This window comes from Pongo pygmaeus, chromosome 9, assembly GCF_028885625.2.
Source record: "Pongo pygmaeus isolate AG05252 chromosome 9, NHGRI_mPonPyg2-v2.0_pri, whole genome shotgun sequence".
In the NCBI taxonomy this organism is placed as follows: Eukaryota; Metazoa; Chordata; class Mammalia; order Primates; family Hominidae; genus Pongo; species Pongo pygmaeus.
The window spans coordinates 6,412,887-6,437,548 of NC_072382.2; the positions used below are offsets into that span (position 1 = coordinate 6,412,887).

General features: G+C 41.1%; 1 protein-coding gene across 50 annotated transcripts in view; it reads right to left on the reverse strand.

The window, feature by feature from the left end:
- The window catches only part of PPP6R3 (protein phosphatase 6 regulatory subunit 3), a 153,366-nt gene that overhangs the window by 97,468 nt on the left and 31,236 nt on the right, over positions 1-24,662 (reverse strand). For 9 of the 50 annotated variants that reach the window (XM_063670786.1, XM_063670809.1, XM_063670807.1 and 6 more), the window contains one exon: positions 12,561-12,687. The exons of 10 other annotated variants lie outside the window; for them this stretch is intronic. The gene's annotated coding sequence lies outside the window, so the exon portion shown is untranslated. Of the gene's footprint in view, positions 1-2,818; positions 2,958-3,777; positions 3,877-12,560; positions 12,688-17,243; positions 17,353-24,662 lie in introns of all 50 variants that reach the window. 31 more of the 50 variants (XM_063670808.1, XM_063670793.1, XM_063670812.1 and 28 more) reach the window with 8 other exon arrangements.

Sequence of the window (24,662 nt, forward strand, 5' to 3'; positions counted from 1 at the left end):
AGTATGGACTCACAGATTCGTATTTTATTAACTTTTTTTTTTTTTTTTGGAAGACAGGGTCTTGCTCTCTCGCCCAGGCTGGAGTGCAGTGGTGCAATCTCAGCTCACTGCAACCTCCACCTCCTGGGCTCAAGTGATCCTCCTGCCTCAGCCTCCTGAGTAGCTGGGATTAGAAGCCACCACCAACATGCCTGCTTAATTTTTATATTTTTTGTAGAGACGGGATTTCACCATGTTGGCCAGGCTGGTCTCAAACTCCTGACCTCAAGTGATCCGTCCACCTTGGCCTCCCAAAGTTCTGGGATTACAGGTGTGAGCCACTGTGCCTGGCCAATTAACCTCATTATTCATTCTGATGTTCAAATTGTCCCACATCTGGCCAGTGGGAGCCCCTTCGTGCATGCTCTTGTGTGCTTTTCATAGTTCTCAAGCACTTCCTTATTTCCTCATGTAACACATTCTGGATTTGTCTTATGCATTCTCTATTCGGCTTTGAAATCTGCCATTTCTCCAAGGAGTCTTGGTTCCTTTTAGTGGGGGATGTAATTTAGAAATGAAGGTCTGAGAGCAAAGTACGTTCATAGATACTGAGGCTGTCACTTCCTCTGTCCTTTTATAGCGAACAAAGCTAAGAAGGAATGTCAATTTCATATGCTCCAACTCTGTTGTGTATCCCTGACTTTTAAATATGAATGAAAACCAAGGATTACCAGACACCTCCAGAAAGACTCTACCATAAAAAGTAGCAAAACAAACAGAAAAATGCAAGTTGGAGGAAAAGACAATCAGAAAACAGGAAAGAAAATTGAAAGCCTAAAATGGAACATTTTAGCAACATTTTCCAACATCCAACCAACAGGGGTTCTAAAAAAAAAGAAAGAAAAAAACAGAAGGGAGGAAATCAGATAAATAATTCCCAAAAACGTTCCTGAAAACAGACCCACACCAAGAAACATCACTGTTAAACAGCATGACCCTGGCACAAAGAAGAGCCTAGGTCTTCCACGACCAAAAATCTGAATAGTTTCAGATTTCTCAAGAACAGAAAACAAAAAAGTGAAGTAACACATCACATCCATTAGGATGGCTACTATAGGAAAAGAAGAAAAAAAAAAAAAAACAGGAAATAAGTGTCAATAAGGATGTGGAGAAACTGGAACTCTTGCGCACTATTGGTGGGAATGCAAAATGGTACAGCAGCTGTGGAAAAATCATATGTTCATTCCTCAAAAAATTAAAAATAGAATTACTATATGACCCAGCAAGTCCACTTCTGGTTCTACACTCAAAAGAACTGAAGGCAGGGTCTTGAAAAGATATTTGTGTACCCGTGTTCATGGCAGCATTACTCACAACAGCTAAAACATGGAAGCAACCCAAGTGTCCATCAACAGATGAATGGGCAAGTGAAGTATGGTAGAGACGGAGTATCCCCTGTCCAAAATGCTTGAGACCAGAAGTATTTCAGATTTCAAATCTTTTGCATTTTTAAATATTTGCATATACATAATGAGATATCTTGGGATAGGGCCCAAATCTAAACATATAATTCAGTTGTGTTTAAAGCATACTTTATATATATCCTAAAGGTAATTTTACACAATATTTTAAATTAACTGTGTATTGTGTGTCTATATTTTGACTGCAACTAGTCACATGAGGTTACATGTGTTATATGAGGTCAGGTGTGGAATCTTCCACTTGTGGCATCGTGTCAGCACTCAAAAAGTTTCAGATTTTGAAGTATTTCGAATTTTCCAATTAGGGATGCTTAACCTGTGTATACATACGATGGAATATTATTCAGTCTTGAACAGGAAATTTTGATATACGTTACGATGTGGATGAACCATAAAGACGTGCCAAGTGAAATAAGCCAGTCATAAAAATGACAAAAATGTATTTTGAATAAAGGCAGAAGACTACGTAATTCCAACTTATTAGAGGTACTCAGAATAGTCAAAATCAGAGCCAGAAAGCAGAACAGGAGATGGAGGATGGTGCTGATTGCACAGTGTTATGAAGGTATACTATTAAACTGTACACTTAAAATGGCTAAAATGGTAAATTTTTTATATGTATTTTATTACAATAAAAAAATGATAATGAGGCAATGTCTAAAGAATTCTGAAGAGATGCGTTCTGGCTGAATGTCTGTCCCTCCTCTCTCCCATTCATATGTTGAAGTCCTAACTCCCAGCATGGTTATATTTGGAGAAAGGAAGTAATTACAGTTAAATGGAGTCATTAGGATGGGGCCCTGATTTGACAGGATTAGTGTTCTTACGAGACACCACATGCACTGAACCCAAGGAAAGGCCATGTTGAGAAAGTCTGGGTCATAATCTCGAAAGACACAATCTTGAATGCCACAATCCCAAATGATGAATGCTCATCTGCAGTGGATTCTAATTATTGACTGGATAACTTTGTGAACATTAGAATTCTGGGCGTGTTTTGGAACATCGGTTTGCAAGCTCTTCCGAGCTGGTATGACTTTTCTTTCTCTTCTCTACGTTCTCATTGTTTCAGGATTGCTGCCCCCGCCCCACCGCCTCACCCCTCCAGCTCCTGGTTCTTTGTCCCAGCCATCTCCTGTGGTACTGTGCTGTGTCTGCCTTGTGGAGACCCTGAGGATGTTCTGGATGGAGTTACCAAGCCCCCGACAGGCTGGTCCAGTTCCTGGCCTCCATAAAGTATGTGTCCTTTTGCCTCAGGAGACCAGCTGCTCCGTAAAAGCTGCAGCCCCCCGCAGAGTTTGGCCTGTTTTTCTGCCTGTTTCACAAGAGAGTGAGCCCCCCTGGCTCCAGCTGCCCACCTGCACGAAGCTCTGTTAATGGCTGGGACCCCAGTAGCACCTGGGCCCCCAGCCTGGTGCTGGGCCTGGGCTTCAGCTTCTCTCCAACTCCCATCTACTCCACATCTGGTCCTGCGAGATGTTTTCTTTCCTTTTGAGCCTGAAAGATCAAAAGCCCTAAAGTCTAAAATCCTGAAAATTACAATCCCAAAAGATCAAAATCCCAAAAATATAATTCTGGAAAAAAATAATTTAAAAAAACTTTTGGAAGACATGTATTTATATTTTTAAAGGGGGATTTCAGGCCAGGCATGGTGGCTCGCGCCTGTAATACCAGCACTTTGGGAGGCCAAGGCAAGTGGATCGCCTGAGGTCAGGAGTTCAAGACCAGCCTGGCCAACATGGCGAAACCCTGTCTCTACTAAAAATGCAAAAATTAGCCGGGCGTGGTGGTGCACACCTGTAATCCCAGCTACTTGGGAGCCTGAGGCAGGAGAATCACTTGAACCTGGGAGACAGAAGTTGCAGTGAGCCGAGATCACACCACTGTACTCCAGCCTGGGCGACGGAGCAAGACTCCGTCTCAAAAAATAAAAAATAAAGGGGGATTTGAGAAACATAAAAAAAGTGAGAGAATACGTCATAGGTCACTTTACACAATAAAACAGGCAATAATCACATGCATATTTTTGCAAGGATACAAGGTATAATTCAAGTCTAATAATGACAGTCACATGGGTAGACTAACAGTCATGAGCAGACAAACTACATTCATAAAGAAATAGGTTTAAAAAAAAGCAAAATGCATAAATGCATATAACAGCCAGCATGGTGGCTCAGGCTTGAGATCCCAGAGCTTTGGGAGGCTCTGAAGGGTGGAATGCTTAAGGCCAGTTCAAGACCAGCCTGGGCAACACAGTGAGATCCCATCCCTACAAAAAAAAAGTTTTTTTTAATTAGCTGGACTTTGGAGTACGCACCTGCAGTCCTAGCTACTCAGGAGGCTAAGGCAGGAGGGTCGCTTAAGGCCCAGGAGTTTGAGGTTACAGAGAGCTATGATCACGCCACTGCACTCCAGCCTGGGTGACAAAGCAAGACCTTGTTTCACTCATTCATTCGTACATACATTAAAATGCATATAACTATGGGTGGTAATTGTATGCACTCAGCTTTACAACTGCAGTCATCTACAACCTATGTCTTTTGATAAGATCTACCAAAAACCACGATGGATCAACATCACATATGCAGTTGCTCAGAGAGCTGAGATCTTTAATTTTATCTTTCACAAATGCAGATATAGAAAAAGGACATCTCTTCATTTACTGAGGAAGTTTCAACTGTTTTACACATATGTACAATGCTTACACACAAAGTCAACACTGTAAAAATGTACTTTTGTGGAGTCAAATATGCAAAAAACGCATAAAACAAAAAGAATATATACAACTTACACCCCCAGTATTGAATATGATGTGAAGACTAAATACATAGCATAGCAAACTGGCGCTATGTGTGAATGGGCAGAAGTCTTATAGGACTGAATAATTTGGCAGAAGAGATTTCTTGTAGTTTTTGTCTATCTTCACTACATCTATGATCTTCGAAACACTTGTTGCACTTGTATTTGAAGAGTGGTTGTGGTCTTCAAACTCTGTAAGTACGTGCTGTCTGTTTCAAAGTCTGTTATATCCAGCTATTGCTGGACACTTATCACAGCCTTTTTGCAAGGGAACAATTTCAAAGATCTGTTCCATTGTGTTTTAAGAAACACAGTAAGAAGGAATATTTGACTTCCCCAATACCAGATTTGTATTAAGCTTCTCCAGCAAGACAGAACCGGTAAGATACATATACAGACACATGAGAGGGGATTTATGCGGGAAATGAGCTCACGCGATTATGGTGCCGGGAAGTCCCATGACAGGCAAGCTGAAGACCCCCGGGATGCCGGTGACAAGGTTCAATCCAAGTCCAAAGGGCCTGAGAACCAGGGATGCCAGTGGTCTCTAACTCAGTCCACAAAAGCCTCAGGACCCAAGGGGGCTGCTGGTGTACATCCTGGAGTCCAAAGGCTGGCAACCCTGGATTTCTCACATCCAAGGCAGCAGAAGAGTCTGGGCCCTGGTTGATTGGATGGTACCTGCCAACACTGAGGGCAGATCCTCCCCGCAGCCCACTCAGACTCACACATTAGTGAGTGAGGTATTATCAATTATAACATAGGGATAATAACTAATAACAGGAATGGAAAAGCACTTGTACAATGCCAGCACAAAAGGTTTGTAAGGGCAGACATTCATACCTGACGTTTTGTGATTAAGCAAGTGCATTTAGATGCTGTTTGAGAATTTTTCCATCTCCTCTGAAAACACTCTCACAGACACACCCAAAACCTAATGTTTCACCAGGTTTCTAGGTATTCCTTAGTTAAGGTGTCATCTAAAACTGAGTCCACAAGTCCACCTATTGTCAACCTGGCACCCACACGCATCTCCTTAAACCATACTTAATTTACGAATAAAGACAATAACAAGGTAATAGTTCCGTCTCACGTGATGCAACTATCCTATGCACAACCAAAAACATACTATCCCTTCCCCAGTAATTGGCTTTCAGGGCTTCAACACTCAGGATTTTAATCTTTTGTGATTTTCAGGATTTTAGAGATTATGATCTTTAAGGATTTTGATCTTCAGGGATTCTGATCTTTAGGTATTCCAACATTTGGGATTATGGTGCTCCAGATTGTGTCATCTGGTATGATGATTGGCACCACATGTGAGAAGAGATGGTGTCTATAAACCAGAAAGAGGCCACTCTCTAGAAACCAAATTGTCAAGAAGCTTGATCTTGAACTTCTAGCTTACAGAATGTGAAAAAATAAATTTCTGTTGTTTAAGCCACCCAGCCTATGATATTTTGTTATGGCAACCCTGAGCAGACTAATATAGAAGGAAAACTATTTCCAATCCAAAAGCATATACCCAGTCAAACTATATCAATCACGAGTACACAGAAAGACACACAGTCTCAAAAGATCTAGCTCCTATACACCTTTCTCACTGAAAACTACTGGCAACTATGCTCCACTAAAACTAAGGGGAGCAACAAGGTAACACAGAACACAGGAACAGGAGATCCAACGCGGAGAAAGAGGTAAAAAGAACCCCCAAGGTCGCAGAATGGGAGAGCCAGCAGTCCAAACTAGAAAGATGCCTTCAAAAGGATAAAGATGAGGGAAGATCTGAATATGTCACTGGCTAAAAGTCTGAGGCTAAATTAGTGATAAGTACATTTAAAACACACACACACACACACACGGCTGGGCGCAGTGGCTCATGCCTGTAATCCCAGCACTTTGGGAGGCCGAGGCGGGCGGGATTACCTCAAGTCAGGAGTTTAAGACCAGCCAGGCAAACATGGCGAAACCCCGTCTCTGCTAAAAATATAAAAATTAGCCAGGTGTGGTGGCACACGCCTGTAATCCCAGCTACTCAGGAAGCTGAGGCAGGGGAATCGCTTGAACCCAGGAGGCAGAGGCTGCCATGAGCTGAGATCGCGACACTGCACCCCAGCCTGGGCAACAGGGTGAGACTCCAACTCAAAACACACACACACACACACACACACACACACACACACACACACACACACACACACACACACAGTAACACAGTAACACATTTCCAGAGGAAACCAAAAGTTGTTTAGGGAAGGAAAGTATTTGTAATTTATACCACTTAACAGCTATAAATAGTATATACATGGGCCAGGCGTGGTGGCTCATGCCTGTAATCCCAGCACTTTGGGAGGCCAAGGCGGGCGGATCACAAGGTCAGGAGTTTGAGACCAGCCTTACCAACATGGTGAAACCCCGTCTCTACTAAAAATACAAAAATTAGCCGGACGTGGTGGCGCGTGCCTTAATCCCAGCTACTCAGGAGGCTGAGGCAGGAGATTCGCTTGAACCCAGGAGGCAGAGGTTGCAGTGAGCTGAGATCGCACCACTGCACTCCAGCCTGGGCAACAGAGCGAGACTCTGCCTCAAAAAAAAAAAAAAAAAAAAAAAAGTATGCATGGTCGTAATGTAGTATACATGGTTGGAATGAAAAAACTAAATAGTGATTTAACCAAAATGTTAACAAACCTCTATTGGGTGAATAGGGAAGACAGAAAACAGGGATGAAGGTTTAGTAAAGGAGAGAAGAGAGAGCCAATCCTTATCTTCCATGTCAGAAAATCAATAGATACTGGTTAGAACTAAAAAAACCAGAAAGTATACACACAAGTATGAACTCTTCAAATACAATCTTCAGACATATGGAAGTAAATATGTATTTTTAACTGGTTAAAACAGTCCAAAGTATTACACTATCTTCAGGAAAGGGAAAAAAAGAGAGTGGATACTCAAGGACTCCTGTTTGTCTTACCCAATCCAGAATAGTTGACTCCAAAATATGGACATACAAAACTTTAGCTTAAAGAAAAACTTAGAAGTTTTTAAGAAAAAAATGCTGGGGCTCATGCCTATAATCACAGCACTTTGAGAGACCAAGGCGGGAGGATCACCTCAGCCCAGGAGCTCGAGACCAGTCTGGGTAACATGGCAAGATCCCATTCTCTACAAAAATTTTAAAAATCAGCCAAGCATGGTAGTGCACACCTGTGGTCCCAGCTACTCGAGACGCTGAGACAGGAAGATCACTTGAGTCCAGGAGGTTGAGGCTATGGTAAACTGTGTCGCACCACAGCACTCCAGCCTGGGCTACCTAACAAAACCCTGTTTCAAAAAAAAAACAAAGAAGAATGTTGGACTGGGAAGAGGTATTAAATGTTGAGAGACCAGAGAGCTGTAATATCAGGTCACACAGGTAATGAGAAGCTAAGACAAATCACTTAACCTGAGTATCCATTTCTTCATCTATAAAATAAAATAGGCCAGGTGTAGTAGGGGCTCATGCCTATAATCCCAGCACTTTGGGAGGCCAAGGTGGGCCAATCACTTGAGCTCAGGAGTTAGAGGACACCCTGAGCAACATGGTAAGACCCCCACCTCTACAAAACTTACCAAAAAAAAAAAAAAGGCCAAGCACAGTAGCTCACACCTATAATCCCAGCACTTTGGGAGGTGCCAAGTCAGGCTGATCACCTCAGGTCAATAGTTTGAGACCAGCCTGGCCAAGAAGGTGAAACCCTGTCTCTACTAAAAAAAAAAAAAAAAAAAAAAAAATTCGCCAAGTGTGGTGGCAGGCACCTGTAATCCCAGCTACTCGGGAGGCAGACGCAGGAGAATCACTTGAACCCAGGTGGCAGGGGTTGCAGTGGGCTGAGATTGTGCCATTGCACTCCAAATTGGGCAACGAGAGCAAAGCTCCGTCTCAAAAAAAAAAAAAAAAAAGATTAGCCAGATGCAGTGGCTTATGTCTAGTCCCAGCTACTCAAGGGGCAGAGGTTTTCAATGAGCCAAGATTGTGCCATAGCACTCCAACCTGGGTGACAGGAGTGACACCCTGTCTCAAAAATAAAAATAAGAGAGGTGGGGTAAATTAACTCTAAATTTTCTTGTTGCTTCAACAATTTATGAATCTAATATAAAAATAATCAAAGCTTTAAACATGGTACCAATGGCTACAGAAAAAATTAAGCAGGACTTGGTAAAAAAAAAAGAAGTAAAATAAAAAAATAAAATCTGCTTTAAGCCCAGAGGGACTGAGAATGTACTGATGGTGAAGGAGAAGTTAGACAAGCACGGTTGAAGAAATCAAGATCCAAGGTTTCCTATCCTCACAGGGAAAGAATTTAACTGACAGTATCCAGACATACTACGACACACCACCACTAAAAAAAGCTAAGCCACAAAGAGATACTTTGAAAGTTAAACACAAACAGATGAGGGTGGAATCCATAAGGATGATGAAAGGTTCTCCCTAAAGAACACTAAAGCTGAAAACGGGGGAATTCTCCAAGTATTTAATTTCTATTTACATCATAATCAAAGGACAGTGTGAGAAAGGGACATGGTTAGAGTAAGACTATTCTGAAACACTGGGAGCTGCTGCACAGCATCATGGAAGCTAACGAGGAAGACTATGGTTTTAATCATCAATAATATCAGATGTGGTTCAGTAGTTGATAGCATTAGACTATTCTCTTAGAGGAAATGAATCCAAAGCCTCCTCTCCAAAAAAGAAATCAAGACAGGAAAAGAAAATAGTATACTTTTATTTTCAGCCAATCATTCCTTCAACAGACTGCATTTTTGTCAACAGTCATACAACCTAACCCTGTCACACAACCTAACCCTGTCACAAGATTTCTCTTCTTTTCAGTACTGCTGACTCTGATAACACCAATAAAGAGAATGCAAGTGCAACATAATGATAAAAATAACATTGAAGAATGAGGACTGCTTTGGACTAAAACACCAAAACCACAAATTCTCAACTAAACATCATCTAAGTGAACTTGCTTAATCACAAAATTTGAGAGCAGCAGGAATGAAAACTATCCTTACAAACCTTTTGTGTTGGGACTGTGCAAGTGCTTTTCCATCCTATTATTATCATCCCTGTTTCATAGTCTAGGAAAATAAAGAATTTACCCCAAATCACTCTTATATGGACACTGAATTTATTTAAAAACAAAAAGCCGGCCACGCACGGTGGCTCACACCTGTAATCCCAGCACTGTGAGAGGCCGAGGTGGGCAGATCACGAGGTCAGGAGTTCCAGATCAGCCTGGCCAACGTGGTGAAACCCCATCTCTACTAAAAATATAAAAAAAAATAAGCCGGGTTTGGTGGCTGGTGCCTGTAATCCCAGCTTCTCAGGAGGCTGAGGCAGGAGAATTGCTTGAACACAGGAGGCAGAGGCTGCAGTGAGCCAAGACTGCACCACTGCACTCCAGCCTGGGTGATGGATCAAGACTCCATCTCAAAAAAAAAAAAAAAAGCCAAAAAACTCACTTTAGGCCAGGGAAAAAAGCAGTAGTAATCTGCTCCCTATCCTCTCATATAAATATTTTTTTACACACGAGGTCTTGCTATGTTGCCCAGGCTGGTCTCAAACACTTAAGCTCAAGCAATCCTCCCACCTCAGCCTCCCAAAGTGCTAGGATTACAGGTGTTAGCCACCTCACCCAGCCTCATATAAATTTCTAATATAAATACCACGATATTCTAATGTAAACTCATAAGAGGAAATCATAGCTATTGCATAACATGCAAGAAAGCATTTTCTCCTGAGAGCACGTATCATACACAACTAAAGATGCACTCTCCATTAGACAGACAGGTGGTATCGCAAAGCTTGGACACACAAAAGCAAGAAACACTAGTTTTTAACTGGCATCAGGAAGTTCCAGGACAGGCCACCTCAGAATGCCCGCCTAATGCAAATCGCAAAAATCCCATTGCTGCAAGTACCCTCACACGTTTTCTAAAACACCCAAGTTTGAAGAGATGAAGGTAATGAGATGGGAAGATAATTCATCTCTATGAGGACTTGTTCACCATTTTTACCTTCAATGCCTAGCACACTGTAAATTTAAAAATCATCCACAAAATTTTGAATACAAAAATCATCAAAAATAACTGCACAAATGCCCATAATCAGGCAACAACCAACTTCCATGACTGTTGATAAATAACCTAATTCCCATGTCTTCAGAGGCATCTTCCAACAAAAATAATTATAGACAGGCAACTCGATCAGCCAATTTCAGAAACACCAACCATTTTAGTACAGGCCGAGGTAGGAACACCAAGACTTCTAAGCCATTAATCAATAATCACCATACCAAAAAAAAAAAAAAAAAGCAAAAAGACTACTGTGTAAAGTACAAAACACCCAAGGTAAATCCATACTATCACCTCCTAAAAGCAAAATCATGTATGTAAAGTACTTGAAGTAAAGACTTTGGCACCTAATTGGACTACATCATTGTCTGGCTATGCACCCTAATGGACACTCAAATCACTGCAGGCATACATGAAGCCAACACAATCTAAGCTGCTATTAAAATAGAGCCAAGTCATAAATTAGTACATCAACATCTAAAGTAAGGCCCAAAGAACTACCTCTGCCTGTTGTAACAACAGTGGGAAGGGACGCACAGCAAAGGTACAAATGACTACATGATCCCAATCACCAAGCTACATTTAGTGGGCTCAGCCAAGGTACACAATCAAGCTTAATTTGATGTAAAAGCTGAAACTTCCATAATCCATAGTACAAAGGTAAAAAAGACCAAAACTTCTTACATGGAATCTTGGCAATCAAATGGTTATTATCTGAGATAAGTGTATAAAGATTGCTGAAAGGTGAGAGGAATGGGGAAGATGATGGTCAGGGGAGACAAAGCCTTAAGAGGAAAAAGGGGTTTTTTCTTTGAGATATAGTGCATAGCATGGTGACTGTAGTAAATACTCATCCCACTGTGCATTTCAAAATCACAAAGAGAATTTCCAATTTTCTCCCCACAAAAAAGCATTTGTGGTGATGAATGTTAATTAACTTGATTTAATTATCCTACATTGTATACATGAATCATAACATCACTTTGTACCCTATAAATAACAGCCATAATTTATCAATTTACAGTTAGGATTTTTTTTTTTTTTTTTTCAAGTATAAAGGGCTGGGTGCAGTGGTTCATGCCCATAATCCCAACACCTTGGAGACTGAAGCAGGAAGATCACTTGAGGCCAAGACTTAGAGATCAGCCTGTGCAAAATAGCAAGACCCCATCTCTACTAAAAATATAAAAATTAGCCAGGCGTGGTGGTGCATGCCTATAGTCCCAGCTATTCAGGAAGCCGAGGTAAGAAAATTGCTTGAGCACTCAAGCTTAAGGGTGGGATTTTTATTAGGTTGGTGCAAAAGTAATTGTGGTTTTTGCAATTAAAAGTAATGGCAAAAACCAAAATTACTTTTGCACCAACCTAATAAACTGGCAAAACAAGATACCTACAAAGCGGGGGAAAAAAGGAAACAATCTCATACAGGTTCTTATCAGTGTCCAAAAATAAAGAAAAAAAGGATAAAACATGAATGAAGAAAAGGCTCAGGCCAGGACTATTTGCAGCACTATCCCAAGCTCCCAGAGTTAAGTCTTTACTCCCAGTTTTGAACCTAAACCTTCTAATGTGTAGCTGGCAATTCTAGTCATACTCGTATGCCTTAGTCTCCACCATTAGCATTTCTAAAAAAAGATTAACAAGAAAGGGAAACACTCTACGGCTGAGCTGCCCAGTCCCACAGCCACACACAGTTACTGAGCACCTGAAACGTGGCTAGGAAGGCAAAGGAGCTGGTTTTTTGTTGTTGTTCCATCCCACTCCCCCGGGAGCTGAATTTTAAATTAATTTTAACTACTTATTTTAGGTTGGTGAAAAGTAATCATGGTTTTTGCCATTACTTTTTATTGCAAAAACTGGAATTACTTTTGTACCAACCTAATACAAAGTTCTACTAGACAGCACTGCTCTGACTCACGTTAAAACTAAGCACACTCATACCAAGACCCTATCTCTCTAAATAAATAAATAAAAATAATTCAATTTTTAAAAATCTAAGCACAGAATAAATGTTTATGGCCTGTAATCTTGGATGAATAAATTCTCATCTTCTAGGTCTTAACTTTCTCAACCAAAAAATGTAAGAGTTCAACTCGACTGTGTCCACGATTCTAAATGAACTAGTGCAGCATATAAATTAATATTCTTCATTCAAACAGTAGTAATGTAATTAAAGCCACATACCCCTTAAAATTATGGGAGGTACCTCAAACTGATGACACAAGGGTATTATATGACCCCTCCATATGGCCGAGGAAGTTCTGTCACTATTTGAGCAAGTCACCACATCTCTCTGAGCTTGTTTTCTTATCTGTAAATGAGAGGTTTAGACTAAATAATTACTTAAGACACTTCAAATCCTAAAATTCTTCATTCCTTTAGATCTAAGAAGACATAGAAAAGAACAAATAAAATAAGTGAAACCAAGATACTCAAAGAAATAAAGAAAAATAAATTATAAATACCAGTTTAAACTCTTAAGAAATGAAGTAAATTGAAACCAGACCCCAATGACAGAGGCTGTAAAGTTGTACAATGTCAATGTGCTCTGCTAGGAGGTTGATTTGGTCTACTGGCATGTGCCTAGTTTTTCATTTTTGCTTTAGTCCACACGTAAAAACACACTGCTATCTCCAAAGAAGGCCAAACTGCAAAAAGTTCTATACAGCCAGGTGCGTGTAGCTGGGATGAGAACACACAGCTCACAAAGGTTTGGACTGTTCTTTCCCCCAACAAGAACTTGACCAAGAAAATCTTCCTACACTAGACAGCTACAGTAGAATCCCCACCGCTGCTTTCAGGGCTCTCAAATTGCACCAGGAGCTTGCTTACTTTGTCAATGAGCCAAACCAAGTAAAACGGGATGCTCTCTTGACAGGGGGTACACTTACTTTCAGCTGCAATAAGGTAAACTGAAGTGTGCATTCATCCATAAAGATATTGTAAGATATCCTTTCCTATGGTGTATAACCCAGTACATAGATGAAATAGGAAAGAATCCACTCAAAAGAATCCTAACAGGTATCTGGAGAAGGGAATATAGCCTACTGACTTAAGTGAAACGTGAAAAAGTAGAGGGTCAGGGCAGAAGGACAAGCTCTACACAGCTCTTTTCAAAGGCACCTTTCTATATATATTGTGTGGCCTATACCAGACCCACCTGTATATTTCTCAATCTTGAAAAATTTTAATGAAAAAAAAAAAAGTAACTCTCAACCTGACTTACAGCATAGTAAGAAAAAAAACAAACAACTTCTACTTTCTTCAAGAATATAATGCTTTACCTGGTATAGACATTCCTTTGTTTTACTGCTGATTTAAACCAGGCCACCACTGATGACCATTTAGTTTTCACTTTTTGCTATTACAAAATACGCCAGTATTTCCAGAAGTGGATCTGCTGGATCAAAGAATATGTGCTTCTAATTAGGCACATGGCCAAGTGGCTCTCCAATGAGGTACATGGCCAAGTGGCTCTCCACGCAGGTCAGCCCTACCCATATTCCCCAAGTGATGTGTGAAAGCCTGTTTCCACACACCTGGTCAACAATGCATTTGCTTTTCTCTTCAGTGAGGTTAGGCACTGTTCATATATTGAAGAACCATTTATACTTCACTTTTCTGCCAACTGTCTGTTTATATCCTTTGTCTACTTTTCTACTGGGTTGGTCTTCTCAATGATTTGTAGGGGTTATTTAAAAAAAAGAAGAAGAGTTCTTTGTCTGATAGCATTCCCTCTTCACCTCATTCCAATCTGCAATCTCTCTACCACTCAGCTCAAACTGCTCTTTCAGATCACTGACAACCTCCAGATGGGGCTAAATCCAAATGAAACTCTTCTGTCCTCACGTACACCTCACTTTCAGCAGCATGCAAGGCAGTCCCCCAGAAGACCCTCCTCACTAGAAGATTCTCCTCTCCTGGTTTCTGTGATGTCACACACTCGTTGTTCTCTCACTGGCCATTTCTCAGTCTCCCTAGTTGGAGGGCTGCTCCTCTCCTTCCTTCCTTCCTTCTTCTGTCCCACTGATAACACAGAGGCTCCCACAGAGGTCAGGCTGTGGACCTAGCACACTTCCCTGAGTGCACCACATTTGCTCGAAATAAATTCACATTTGTTTTATTTGTGCTGTTTCCCCAGCAACTAAAACAAAGCGCTGGGAGATTCAAGACAAGTTCTGTTGAATAAACGAAGCCATTTCCGTGGGTTTTTAAAATATTCCTCTCCAGGGAAGGGCGTAGTGGCTCACGCCTGTAATCCCAGCACTTTGGGAGGCTGAGGCAGGCGGATCACGAGGTCAGGAGATTGAGACCAGCCTGTACAATATGGTGAAACCTGTCTCTACTAAAAAATACAAAAATTAGCCAGGCGTGGTGGTGTGCGCCTGTAGTCCCAGGTACTCGGGAGGCTGAGGCAGGAGAATCGCTTCAACCTGGGAGGCGGAGGTTGTAGTGAGCCAAGATCACATCACTGCACTCCAGCCTGGGCAACAGAGTAAGGCTCCGTCTCAAAAACAAAAACAAACAAACAAAAATTCCTCTCCATAAACACAACTAAGGTCCAAATTTATAAAACCAAAACAACCATCATGGCATTTCAAACACAGGTAACCCAATGACTAGCAGACATTTCCCTTTGGATATCTCACAAGCACATTATCGGTATTTAATCTCCAAAATGGAGCTTTTGCTCTCCATTACACGCTGCCCATCCAACCAAACCTCCTCCTTCACCATGCCCTCCACAGCTCAGTAAAAGGCATACCCTAATTGTGAAAGGCAGCCTGGAAAACAGCCCTGGCTCCTCTTTTCCCTTCCAATCCAATTCAACAAAACATTGTCAGTTCCGCCTTACACTTTCCCTTCTCTGCATCTTTTGCCACAACCTGGAATAAGGTAAACTGGAGTATGCATTCATCCATAAATATCTTTTAAGATACCCTTTGGACACAGCTTCCTAATTCATCTCCCAGTCTCCTCTGGCCCCTCCAACCCACTGTTTACTTGGGTTCTTGGTCAGCGCCCCCTGCAACTCCCATGTGAGCATGAACAATAATGATAATAATTCTGATATATGCTCTGTACTATGGTGGCCACATATGGCTTTTGAGCACTTGAAATATGACTAGTTTCATCTGAGAGTTACTAAGAGTATAAAATATGCAATGGATTTCAAAGATTTAGTACAAAAAATATGAAAACATCTCGATTTTCCTACTGATTATATGTTGAAATAATATTTTGGACATAATGGGTTGTATAAAACATATTAAAATTAATTTTATGCGTTTTTTACTTTCTTCATGTGGCTACTAGAAAATTTAAGATTACATACATAGCCTGCATTGTCTTTCGTAGAAACACTGTCCTGAGCATTTCACGAGGGTACCAGCACCATGTCCATCATCTTTAACCATGTACACAGTTAAGTCCTCACTTAATAGTGTCAACATGTTTTTTCAAACTGCGACTTTAAGCAAAACAACATACAGCAGGTTCTTGAATAACGCCATTCCATTATAACACTGATGAGGCAGACAAAACTGGTTCAGTTCTATGTCATTTTGCTTAAGTTTGCAGTTTCCAAGAACCTGTTAATGGTGTTAAGTGAGGACTTACTGTATGACCAAAGCACAGGAAGCACTAGGACTGGCACAGGGTAGGCACCCAAGGTATCTGCTGAATGAATTAGCGGCCAAAAATTGGTATCATTTACATACATTCACTTATAAACAAAACATGAAAAATTTAATTATTACTTGAAGTTGAATGATACTTTAAAAATACAGTTGGAATTAAGAAAACAACTCTTTCAGTTTAAACTCTGGATACACACGCATTTTAAGAAATAATTTGAAGGCTGGGCACAGTGGCTCACACCTGTAATCCCAGCACTTTGGGAGGCCAAGGCAGGCAGATCACTTGAGGCCAGGAGTTCGAGACCAGCCTGGCCAACATGGTGAAACCCCATCTCTACTAAAACTACAAAAATCAGCCAGGTGTGGTGGTGCACACTTGTAATCCCAGCTACTCAGGGGGCTGAGGCACGAGAATCGTTTGAACCTGGGAAGCAGAGGTTGCACTGGCCGAGATCACGCCACTGCACTCCAGCTTACATGACAGAGTGAGACCCTGTCTCAAAATAATAATAATAATTTGTCTACTTCTTCAACGTGCAAGGTTAATCACATTGTAATTTATTCTTCTAATTTTTCATCATGAAAGTTTCTGTTGGAAAAGAAAGAGACTGGAGAACACTACAAATTCAATGTTAACCCACAAAGAACTTAAGAATTTTGAGTTATCAACCCTTAACATATTGTTCATCACAACTCCAAAACTGGCAACAAGAGAAGGAAAGCCAGCCGACAAGCACAAGGAGAAAACAAGTAGACAATAAACATGAAAAAACTAACAACAGCGAAATCCATGCTGACAATGCCCTGCAACATTGTGAACTGCCAGTGAGGGCGTGATGCACTCAAGATTACCAGACTGCCACTGGCCTCCCATACACACAGAAAAGGAAGGCGGTGGAAGTACCTTCCAAAATGAACACCCTTACCCTTTAAGTATTGAACAGCTCTAGTCTAAATGAATTTCAATGTGATTTAGGTTAGAAGCCCTTAAAAATTTCAATTTAGCTCCACATTCAACCTCCAGAGACAGATCACAACCAAAGAAGCAGCACCATTTTCAGATAAAAGTTTTAGGCTGAGCACAGTGGCTCACGCCTGTAATCCCAGCACTTTGGGTGGCCGAGGCAGGCAGATCACGAGGTCAGGAGTTCAAGACCAGCCTGGCCAACATGGTAAAACCCCGTGTCTACTAAAAATATAAAAATTAGCCAGGCATGGTGGCACGTACCTGTATGTAGGGTGAGGTAGGAGAATCGCTTGAACCCAGGTGGTGGAGGTTGCAGTGAGCTGAGATCACACCACTGCACTCTGGCTTGGGCAACAGAGTGAGATTTCGTCTCAAAAAAAAAAAAAAAAAAAAAAAAAGTTTTAAAGTGAGAGTCCAACAAAGTTTATTCTCCAAGAGAAACTTCCTCAAGATCCAACTACCAGTGCACATAAAACGGAGGCTACACAACACTGTGGGGAATACCACAAAACAAAGAGCCCAGTCCTCCCATAAATGGACGGCATGGTGGGAGAAGAGCAAAAAACGAGGAACCCATAGACAAAAAAAAAAAGGTAGCTCTTATCTGGATCCTGATTTGCCACTGCCAAAATTAGAAAATCACACAAAAAAGTTATCACATGAAACAACTAGAACTTTCAAGTCTAAGTATTGAATAATATCAAGCAAATGTGTGTTCATCTTATTTTTAAGATGTGAGGCTTTGTGGTTGTTATGGTTAAGAGTCCTTATTCTCTGAGAACATATACTAACATATTTATAGAAGAAGCAATAATTATTTGAATATCTTCAAAATATAATGGACAAAACTAACAATAAAGGAAAAAAAATTTAATAGAACTCCTTCACCTCAAAAGACACAACGAGGACCCACAGAATAGGTAAAGATATTCACGATATATACATCTGACAAGAGATGCCTGTCCAAAATAAAAAAAAAATCCTACTGTTGTTTTAAAATACATCTCAGCTGGGCACAGTGCTCTTGCCTATAATCCCAAGGTGGGAGGACTGCTCAAACCCAGGAGTTTGAGACCAGCCTGGGAAACATGGCAAAACTCCAACTACAAAAAATACAAAACTGAGCCAGGTGTGGTGGTGCACGCAACTGTGGGCCCAGCTACTCAGGAGGCTGAAGTGGGGGGATCCCTTGAGCCGGGAAGGTCAAGGCTGCAGTGAGCTGTGATGGCGCCACTGCACTCCAGCCTGGGTGACGGAATAAGACCCTGTCACTTTTTTAAAAGTCCACAATGTGCCTCTCTTCTAACAAACAGAACATGGCAAAGCTAGATGCTACGTGACTTCCAAGACTAGGTCACAAAAATGATAGCTTCCACTGAGGGCTCTTTCTCTTGAATCACTCTCTCAGTGGGAAGTTATCACCATGTCCTGAGAACAGGAAACTCAGACATCCCTGGCAAAAGCTGATGTGAAAACGACCTGAGGTCTCCCACCAACAGCCAGAACCAGAACCTACTTGCCAGGCATGTAAATGAGCCACCTTAGAACAGATCCTCCGGCGGATCTATGAAGGCTTCAGAGGACTAATCACACCCAAGCCAGAAGCAGACAACCATGCCACTCCCAAGTTTCTGACTCCCAGAAACTGCAAGATAATGTTTATTGCTGTTTTAATCCACTACGTTTGGGGATAATTTATTATGCAGCAAAAAATACAAAGGTAATACAAACAGAAAAAAGATAATAGAAAAAAATAAAAGGCTTAAATATACGTTTCATAAAAAAGGATATCCAAATGACCAATAAACGTATGACCTCACTACTGTAAATTAAAATTGCCCTAAGACATCTCTACACAGCTACCAGCATGGCTAAAATGAAAAGGATGAAATACTGGAGAGGATCCAGAGTGAGTGGAACTTTCACACACTGCTGATGGAAGGCTAATTTGGTACAATAGCTTTAGTAGATGCCACCACTATACATATACCTCTATGCCCTAGCAATTTCACCCTTAGGTATACTGAACAACAGAAATGCATACGTATATTGTTGACCAAAAGACACAAACTGAATGTTCAGAGCAGCAATATCTGTAACAGCCCAAAACTACCATCTATCCAATGTCCATCAACAATAGAACAATTTCATATGACAAAATTTTGTGAAGCAACAGTAACAAATAATCAACCGTATGCAATGACTTCAGTAATTTTACAAACAACGGCAAGAGAAAGACACAAGAGTACCTACTGTAAGTATTTAATAGAAACAAAACTGGGCAAAACTAATCAGTGCTGTTAGCTGTTAGAATACCGGCTGCCCCTAGAGAGGGTGTGACTGGAAGTGGACACAAGGAGACATGTGATGGCTGCTTGCCCACGTGGATTTCAGGTTATGAAAATCTGCTTATTAGATGTACTTTTCCATATTTCTATTGTGATTCAATAGAGTTTTTAAATAGTAATAATATAGAAGAGAAGTGGGAAATGGGGAAGTTAAGTGGGACAAGACTGGCCTTGAGTGTATGGTTGTTGGAGCTGGGTAACTGATAGTTTCATTATACTGTTCAATTTCTGCATGTCCAAATTTACCCCTAATAAAACAAGTTTTAAAATGTATTAACATAGAACTGACTGGAACTGCTGGTAAAATAGCAACTGGGGTAATTTTTCTGGCCACTGATAACAAAAAGGTGTTAAAATCTATATACCCCTTGGTCCAATTATTCTTTTATTCTAAGGTGTTTATACTGAGCACAAAGTCACATATAATAATGTCCAAAGAGCTTATAATAGAAAAAGAAATGTCTAAATATAGAGGAAGATGACACTGTGGGGAAAACCACAGAACAAACAATCCAAGTCATCCACAAATACATGGTTCCTAAATATCCAACAATAAACAACAATGATCTCATCTGAACCAAGGTTCTTTTATCTAACCAATGAAATATAGTCGTTAAAAATGAGGCAATCAAAACTCAGAAAAAAACACAGGAGTTAATCTTTGTGGCCACGGATTAGGCAAAACTTTCTTAGATATGACACCAAAAACACGAGATAAAAGAAAAATAAGATAAATTGCACTGCAAATTAAAAGTTTGCATCCTTCAGTAATAACACCATCAAGAAGTGAAAAGAAAACCCAAAGAATGGAATACTGACAAATCATATATCTGATAAAAGATTTATATACAAGGTTGGGTGCAGTGGCTCATGCCTGTAGTCCCAGCATTTTGGGAGGCCGAGGCAGGTGGACCATTTGAGCCCAGGAGTTTGAGACCAGCATGGGCAACGTGGTAAAACCCCGTTTCTACAAAAAATACAAAAAAATCAGTCAGGCGTGGTAGCATACGCCTGTAGTCCCAGCAGCTCAGGAGGCTGAGGTGGGAAGATCACCTGAGCCCAGGAAGTCGAGGCTGCAATGAGCAGTGATCGCAGCACTGCACTCCAGCCAGGTGACAGAGTGAAACCCTGTCTCAAAAGACAGGAATACAGAGGCCGGGCGTGGTGGCTCACGCCTGTAATCCCAGCACTTTGGGAGGCCAAGGCAGGTGGATCACGAGGCCAGGAGATTGAGACCATCCTGGCTAACACGGTGAAACCCTGTCTCCACTAAAAATACAAAAAAAAAAAAAATTAGCCGGGAGCGGTGGTGGGCGCTTGTAGTCCCAGCTACTCGGGGGACTGAGGCAGGAGAATGGCGTGAACCCGGGAGACGGAGCTTGCAGTGAGCCGAGATCGCGCCACTGCACTCCGGCCTGGGTGAAAGAGCGAGACTCCATCTCAAAAAAAAAAGAAAAAAAAATTAGCCGGGCGTAGAGGCAGGCGCCTGTAGTCCCAGCTACTCGCGAGGTTGAGGCAAGAGAACGGCGTGAACCTGGGAGGCGGAGTTTGCAGTGAGCCGAGATTGCACCACTGCACTCCAGCCTGGGCAACAGAGCAAGACTCTGTCTCAAAAAAGAAAAAAAAGACAAGAATACAGAATAGATAAGAAACTCCTACAACTTAGTAATAAAGACAAACAACACAATTTTAAAATGGGCAAGTGAGGCCAGGCACAGTAGACTGCTGTAATCGCAGCACTTTAGGAAGCTGAGGTGGGTGAAGTGCTTGAGGCCAAGTTCGAGACCAGCCTGGCCAACATGGCAAAACCCCGACTCTACTAAAAATACAAAAATTAGCCAGATGCGGTGGCACACACCTGTAATCCCAGCTACTCAGGAGGCTGAGGCACAAGAATTTCTTGAACCCAGGTGGCGGAGGTTGCAGCGAGCTGAGATTGCACTACTGCACTCCAGCGTGGGTGACAAAGACTGTCTCCAAAAAAAAAACCAAATGAGGCAAGCGCAGTGGCACACGTCTACAGTCCCAGCCACTAGAGAGGCTAAGGCAGGAGGATTGCTTAAATCCATGAGTCCCCATCCAGACTGGACAATACAGAGAGACCCCATCTCAAAAAGGAAGGAGGGATGGGAAGGGATGGGAAAGCCTGGGCATGGTGGCTCACACCTGTAATCCCAACAACTTTGGGAAGCCAAGGCGAGAGGAGAGGATCACTTGAGCCCAGGAGTTCAAGACCAGCCTGGACAACGTAGTGAAACCTTGCCTTAACAACAACAACAAAAAAAAGAAAAGAAAAGAAAAACTCAAAAAAATTAGCCAGACATGGTGGCATATGCCTGTGGTCCCAGCTACTTGGGAGGCTGAGGTGGGAGGATCACTTCAGCCCAGGAGGTCAAGGCTATCATGCAGTGAGCTGTGACTGCACCACTGCACTCCAGCCTGGGCAACAGAGTGAGACACTATCTCAAAAAACAAAAGTGCTGGCATGGATGTGACAAAATCAGAATCCTTACACATTGCTGGTGGGAACGTAAAATGGTGTAGACACTTTGGAGAATAGTCTCGCAGTTTCTCAAAAGAATAAACACAGAGCTCCATATGACCCAATAATTCTACTCCTAGGTATGTACCCAAGAGAATTAAAACATACTTTCACAGAAAAATTTGTATATAAATGTCTACAGCAGCATTATTCATAAAAGCCAAAACTCAGAAACATCCAAGTATCTATCAACTGATGAATGAATAAAAGGTAATATTCCCCACATAATGAGTATTATTTGACAAAAGAAAGAAATGAAGTACTCATATATGTTACACAGATAAATCTTGAAAACATGGCTAAGAGGGAAAAAGCTAGTCCCAAAAAAAGACCACGTTTGTATGATTCCATTTATATAAAATGCCCAGAATAGGCACATCTATAGGAAAAGAAAGTACAGTAGTGGTTGCCTAGGTATAGTGGGATGAGAGAAAAATGAAAAGTGATTACTAACAGGTATAGGGTTTCCTGTGGAATAATGAAAATATTCTAAGTGATTGTGATGACAGTTGCACAACTCCATGAATATACTAAAAAACATTAACTTGTATGCGTTAAGTGGGTGAGTTATGTCTCAATAAAGCTGTTACAAAAGAATAATGCAATCTATATTTGCAAAGGAAGGTGCTAAGAAAAGATTGTTTTTTAAGGGTTTTAGCATTTGTACTTTGCTTTACCAAATGTATTCACACATTTGCATTTGACCCTCACAATCTTGTACTGTAAGTTATATCATGTTTTACAAATAATCTGAGCTGGAGAGACAGTAACTCACCCAGGTAACACAGTAGGGAAGTGGCTAGGGAAGGACACAAAAATGCCACCCTATTTCCATCATGCTACTGCCTCCCAAATTATGAAAAGTAAACTTTATGGTACATCACAATGGCTACTACTTTTACAGAGGATCTCATATGTGCCAGGCAGTTCTTAAACATTTTTGAGCCTGGCACTTCACAGGCACTGAAATATTTATTGAATAATTTTCATTTATTTCTCATAACTCCATTTATAGCTGATGACACTAAGAAATTAACTGTATATTGTAAAAACAAACATAAAATTTGTTTTTAAGGGGCTTGCTGTAAATACAGTTCTCAATAATGGGGCTGGGGGGCGGTTAAGATCCAGACAATAGAGGAGCAATGACATAAAGTACAGAGATTAAAACAAAAGAGAAAGTCCTTTCAAAAAGGGGAGTAAACTCAAAATACCAGAGGATAATTTTTAAGCTTATACAATACCTAGTGGGAACCAAAGAAATAGAAACCCAGTGATCAGGCAATCAGTCAAGAAGAAACCAAAATGCAAGCCAGTATTTAGTATTAAGCTTTTTATTAATTTTTCATTAATTTTCTTAATGAAAATCCATAAGGTATTCCTTTATATCCAGTGAACCAGCAAACAAATCACAAATAATTAAAACTAACACTGGGAGGGGAATATAGGGAAACAGGTCCTTTCATCTATTGCTGATACACTTGCGTATAGGTACCAGCTTTTTTTTTTTTTTTTGAGATGGAGTCTGGCTCTGTCGCCCAGGCTGGAGTGCAGTGGCGCAATCTCAGCTCACGGCAAGCTCTGCCTCTCGGGTTCACGCCATTCTCCTGCCTCAGCCTCCCGAGTAGCTGGGATTACAGGCGTGTGCCACCACACCCAGCTAATTTTTGTATTTTTAGTAGAGACGGGGGCTTTCACCACGTGGGACAAGATGGTCTTGATCTCCCAACCTCGTGATCCGCCTGCCTCGGCCTCCCAAAGTGCTGGGATTACAGGCGTGAGCCACCGTACCCGGCCATGATGTTTTGATACAGGCATGTAATGTATAATAATCACATCAGGGTAAATGATGTAACCATCACATCAAGCATTCATCCTTTCTTTGTGTTACAAAAAAATCTAATTATACTTTTTTATTTATTCTTTTTTTTTTTTTTTTGAGACAGAGTCTCGCTCAGTCGCCCAGGCTGGAGTACAGTGGCGCAATCTCGGCTCACTGCAAGCTCCGCCTCCTGGGTTCATGCCATTCCCCTGCCTCAGCCTCCAGAGTAGCTGGGACTACAGGCCCCCGCCACCACACCTGGCTAACTTTTTTGTATTTTTAGTAGAGACGGGGTTACACCGTGTTAGCCAAGTTGGTCTTGATCTCCTTACCTTGTGATCCGCCCGCCTCAGCCTCCCAAAGTGCTGAGATTACAGGCGTGAGCCACAGCGCCCAGCGGGGTACCAGCTTTTTAAAAGAGTACTATCATGACATACAAGATTAATAAAAATAACAGTACCCTGGCCAGGTGCAGTGGCTCACGCCTGTAATCCAGTACTTTGGGAGGTCTGGAGTTTGAGACCACCCTGGGCATCTCTACTGTGTGTGTGTGTGTGTGTGTGTGTACATATACATATATATACATACATATACATACATATATACATACATATACATATATACACATACATACATATATACACATACATATACATATATACACATATATACATATATACACATATATACACATATACACATATATACATACATATATACACATACATATATACATATATGTATTAGATATATACGTATATATACATATATACATACCTAAATACATACATATACACATACATACCTAAATACATACATACATATATATATTTTTTTTTTTTTTTTTTTTTTTTTTTTAAACCCCAAGCATGATGGCTCACACCTATTGTCCTAGCTACTGGGAGGCTGTAGCAGGAGGATCACTTTGAACCGAGGACTGAAAGTTGCAACAAGCTATGATCGTACTA